The 5,440-nt window shown below is 43.0% G+C and overlaps 1 pseudogene; it reads right to left on the bottom strand.

Moving 5' to 3' along the window:
• Nucleotides 1-1,924: 1,924 nt before the first annotated feature.
• LOC103595514 lies at nt 1,925-3,981 on the bottom strand (annotated as a pseudogene).
• Between the last annotated feature and the right edge of the window lie 1,459 nt (nt 3,982-5,440).

Here is a 5,440-nt window from a genome sequence, read left to right as displayed (position 1 = left end):
TTGCCGGTCCCCGGTCCGGTACAGGGGTGTCATTGAGGGTTGGGATCCGTTGCCTGACACGGAAAAAAAAAAAAAAAAAAAAAAAAAAAAAAAAAGAACTTCTAACTATTTATCATCAGTACCGTGTAATGATAACAATAGCTTCTTATCAAGCTCTGATTACTGCTAAGCACTGTTTTTAGCACTTTTGCATACAGTAATGCATTAAATCTTCACAATAACTCTGTGAAGTAAGTACCAACATTATCCCCATTCTATAAAGACGAAATTAAATTAAGGACAGGTTGTTTAACATGTCAATGGTCACATGGCTACATCCCGGGTTCTAGAGCTGTATAGATCTCCCATCACCTTGATATACTGACAAACACTCATGTAGTGAGTCTCCTGGGAACTACAAATAGAACCCACATGGATCATTCAGGCTAATTCCATGTTGTATGCACCCAGTGACCTTGATGATACTGACTTTAATATCTTCTTTGGGCTTAGAGTTGTCAAAGGAAGAAAAAAATAAAATAAAATAAAACTTAGAGGCCAGTATACCATATATTGAATGCTACCAAGTTAATTAAAATTAATCTCTGAAACATCATGTATAAGAAAAGATTTTTGTTTATGTTTGTTTTTTTCCTCTCTTGTTAGCACTAGCCTTATTGAGCTTCTGAATACATTTCATTGCTATTGCGATTTGCAGCCCATATCTGTTTATGAAATCATTCTCTGGTGCAAAAGAATAAGATACATTCTCAGAAAGAGTTCATACTCAGAGGATACTGAGTATAATGGCTATGGGCTACTAACAATCACATGTCTGATAACATACTCATACCCGGAATACAAATCCCAATGATGTTTTGAGCTGCTCTTAATTCTACTGGATAAATCTCACTATACATGTGTGTGTGTGTGTGTGTGTGTGTGTGATTTTCATTTATGTCTATATTTTTGATGTATTCAAAGAAAACTTGAGTTAAAAGCAAAATATCCACTTTTATGAATGATATTTAACAGTAAGCTGATAAATGAGTTGTAAACTCATTTTAAATTTCACTGTGTTTAAATTTCAGTGTGTTATGATTGAAACTTGCCCCTCTATTCTCTAAAGCAGGGGGACAAAAGTCATGCCTACAGAAGGTTCTTTGTCATTATGTAGGCTCTGTATCATCAGTTACTTACATGTTTAACTAATAGGTATAATTTTTCCCTCAGGAATCTGCATCTGGTATGTTAAAAATGTTCGCCCTCATTCATTCAATCAGCATTTACTGACTGCCTACTGTGTGTCCGGTACTGATGGAGACTGTGGTAAATACTACTAAAGTGCACTGGTTTAAAAAGTGCCCCCCCCAATTCATCCAGAACCTGTGGTAAGACCTCATTTGAAATTAGGGTCTTTGCACCTAATCAAGTTGCACTTAATTCAATCATACTAGATTAGGGTGGGCCTCCAAATCCAATATGATTCTTGGTTTATAAAAAGGAGAAAATCTGGACATAAAGTATCCAAAAGTGAAAACAGAGGCAGAGATCTGAGTGATGTGTCTACCAGCTAATGAACATCAAGGATTGCCAGCAACCATCAACCACCAGAAGCTAGAAAGAGACAAGGAGGCATCCTCCCATCAAAACTTCGGAAAGAGCATAACATTTCCAACATCTTGATTTCAGGTTGCTAGACTTCAGAACTGTGAGAAGATAAATTTCTATTGCTTAAGCCACCTCATTTGTGGTATTTTGCTGGGGCAGCCCTAGGACATTAATACAGATGAGTATAACAGAAGACAGTACACAGGACCTGTTAGGACAGGGTGGTCAGAGAAGAGATTCTGTGAGGTGTGAATTTTTTTTTAAGTTATTTATAGAACATGCTGTGCAAAAGCAATCATTAGAAAGGGACTCTGCTACTAGCCTCAGAAGAAATTCATAGCCATAAGCCTTCCTTTGGGGTGGCAGTCAGTGGCATCTTGGTCACCAGGGGCATGCTGGCAGTTGAGCTGGTGGGGATCTTCAGCACTCCATGGAGGAGCCTCTGCTCAGTGTTGAAGGCCACTCAGGAGGGGCCCATGGGACTGACCAAGATACTTTTGTCTTTCTTCTTGAATTCTGCAGCCATGCTTCTGTTCAACCCACAGGTGACTTTCTTGGAGCTGGTTGGTGTTTTGTTCAGCTGGACAGCAGTTCTGCTCTGAAGAGCAGGTGGCAGCGCTGCGCTTAGCTTTTCTGAAGAACAGGGGCTTTGGTAAGAAGGGTATCAAACTTCAGAAAGTCGTTCTCTTCCTCTGCTGCTATTTCCTCAAAGGGCTGATAGTCCCACTGCTTCCCAGAGCTTGGATTTCCCTGACTTGGGGTTCTGATTGTGTCCTACGAGTTTGACATCTCTTTCATTTTCTTCCTGTTTTTCAAGATTGCTGTTTGCTGACTGGACAGCTTGTGGAGGTGAAGGCTGCCGGGCAACTCCTTCTTCTGGAGCCTCCCGCACTGGGGCAGGGTGGCCTGCCTGTCTCCTTCCTCCGCTGGGCTTGCTGCAGAAGCTGCCTTCTGTGTTGGAGGCCACACCAGTGTGATAGGCCACTGCTGCTGACCAGGTGAACTCCTAGTTTCCACTTCCTTTTCAGACATAGCTTCCACCTGTCAGGGCACCTCCGATGGCAGGCCCTCGCAGATGGCCACTTGGAGAAGTGTCCTCTAGAGGGGACACTGCCAATTCCTAAATCTGCCTGTGGGCCCTCAGGCTCTTCTTCCTTTGTCGCTTCCTTTTACCATGCATGGGGATGGTCGGGGGATGCTCTGAGCTTGAGGCTCCCCGCCCCATTCTGTTCAAGGGATGGGGCTTCATCCTCTGGGCCTGAGCCATCAGGCTGGAGGTGGTTCTTCTTTTTCCTTTTCCTCTTCTGACCACTGCCTTCACTTTCCTCTTCCTCAGCAAGAAAGACTCTGTCCTTTCTCCTTTTCCAATTTGGTTTTCTCTAAAAGCTTATTTCCTCTTTTCTTATGCCTTCCTTGACTGATGATCTGGTTGTCTTCATCAGCAGAAATGACATCAGTAAAACTGAGTGGAGATACACTGCCTGCTTCAGGGAGATCTTGGAATTTTTTGATTAGTTTGGAGAAACGCTTCCTGTTGAAGGGAGGGATGTTTTTCCTATTGGTTATTTCCAGAAATCGATCAGCCACAGCCACAAACTGGAGAAGTGGTCCAGTGTCCCCTTTGCATCACTGATTTCGTCTTTTCTGGAGTGATATTTGCCAAGTGCTGCCTCCTTCCTATTGACTGCTCTGCTTTGTGTCATCGTTTCTTCAGGTGACTCTTCCTGAGAGTGATCACTGTCACTCACTTTCACGTCCTGCTTTTCTACAGCCTCTTCAGGTACAAAAGGAGACTGATCTACAATGACTTCAAAAACACCCCTAGCTATCATCTCTAACAGTGTGTGGTCCTTAGTCTTGGCAGCAATTTGCAGAATGGATCGATAAACTTGAGATTCTGATCTGCCAAGAGCTCCTTCCCTCCCACTTTGCATAGTTTGTCCAGAGAAATACCAATGAAGGGGCATCCCACTCCATTGGAGATTGACCTCAGGACACAGGATCTCCTTCAAGACAACTAGAAGAAGCTTGATTCAGCTTTCTTCCCAGCCATTTTGCTTCAGAATATCCAAGGACCACCTTAGGACCAGACTGATCAGCATACAGTATTTGCCCAAGGGCAGCCAGCTGGTCGATTCCCTCCATGGTCATTCACAGTTTGCCAAAAGGTCTGAATGAACAGAGGTTCTGTAGAAGGGGTTCATCCTGCATCCACATGCAATAGAAGAGCCCTTTCCAAATTTTTAGAAGTTCTTGACTGAAACCTCCTGTCTTCCTCTGCATTTTCATTCTGATATTCTGGTGCAGCTTCTTTACTCCTCAGTCCCGGATGCCTTTCTCTTTGGCCACCAGCCACCATCGGATCTGGGCTGGCTGCACAGCGAGGGCCATCACACCCCTGGGGCATCCTTGGGCCCACAGCAGAGCATGGCTGCCCTGTGAGGTGTGAATTGTAAGGAAGACCTCAAGTATAGACATTGTGAGGCAGACAGAGAAAGAACGATTCTAGCAAAGGAAATAGCAAAAACAAAGATCTAGAGACAAGAAAGAGCTTAAGAAACTTAAAGGAGAGCAGTGGGGGCTGAAAGAAAGACAGACAGATAAAAATCAAGAGACTGAGATGCATGGGAGGAAGTAAAAGAGGTAGACAAGGGACAGATGATACCAACTATTTCCTAGCCTCAAGGAACATCCACCCCAGTGATGAGCTAACCCACGTGATTAATAACTCTAATTCAAGAAAGGTAAAAATAAACACTCTAAGGATTTACAGAGCTCAGGGTAAGGAAGCAGTTATTTTTCCTTCTGTGAGATTTGTGAAAGATCTGCTGACAAAATGTCTTTTGTACTGGGCTTTAATCATGCAAATAAAATTCGGGTATTGTTTTAGATCAGATTCCCTAAAAGCAAAGTCCGAGATGGGGATTCTCATACAAGAAATTCATTAAGAGTGTGCTCTCGAGAGAAGGAGAATGCCAAGTAAGGATGTGGTTGCAGGTACATCTAAACCCCAGTCTGATCCCAAAGGATGGAGGGCGTGCAAATTGCACAGTGAAATCTCTTGCCTTAAAGCAAAGTAGGTGAACATTTGTATCCCCTGCACCAGTTAGTTATTCGTTCTGAGCAAATTGGGAGGGGCTTCCTGGTGAAATCCCTTCCCAGGAAGCAGCTCCTATTGCCCAAGGGCAATCCCATGAATGAGAATGTGCATGGAAGCCTTTGGCAGGCACACCTCTAAGAGGGAACTCAGAGATCTGAATGGGGCAACGGGGCAAAAGGGCACCAGCTACAGATGTACAGATATGAGCTGGTTACCAGGCATTAGAATTATTTCAGAAGGAAAGAATAATAAGGGCCAAGACTCTCCTATTCAAATTGACTCCAGCCTACTGACCTTATATGAATAAGGAAAGACTGACCAGACCCAGAATGGGGTCTCTGTAGGCAATTTCCACTAATTTTTCTTATCTCTGCATCATGGCTGCTACATTCTGCTTCTATTAAAAGATAACAGAAGGAAAAAAGATTGTAGCTTCCCTCCTACTATGCAGTCTCAAAATGAGCTAAGTCAATGAAGAGAATTTTTTTTTTTAACATTGACAATACATGTTGGTTCAAATAGCATAGTGGTTAATTCCAGACAAAACACCTACCATAAAAGAAGGAAGGCAGGACATATTGCCTTCTTTGTTCTGTCTCTGTCCCAAGAGACAGAATAGTGATTAGTCATCCCATCCTAGGGATAACAGTACTTGTCCCAATTTTCCTGCAACAAATCCCTGCAGCATTTATTTTGTTCATTTAACTCATGGTCATTGGCATTTATTTACCATCCAGCAGACATCAATTC

The sequence above is a fragment of the Galeopterus variegatus genome, unplaced genomic scaffold, assembly GCF_000696425.1.
Source record: "Galeopterus variegatus unplaced genomic scaffold, G_variegatus-3.0.2 Scaffold1785, whole genome shotgun sequence".
Taxonomy (NCBI): domain Eukaryota; kingdom Metazoa; phylum Chordata; class Mammalia; order Dermoptera; family Cynocephalidae; genus Galeopterus; species Galeopterus variegatus.
The sequence above is the reverse complement of the archived record's forward strand: the minus strand, read 5'-3'. Positions and strand labels throughout refer to the sequence as shown.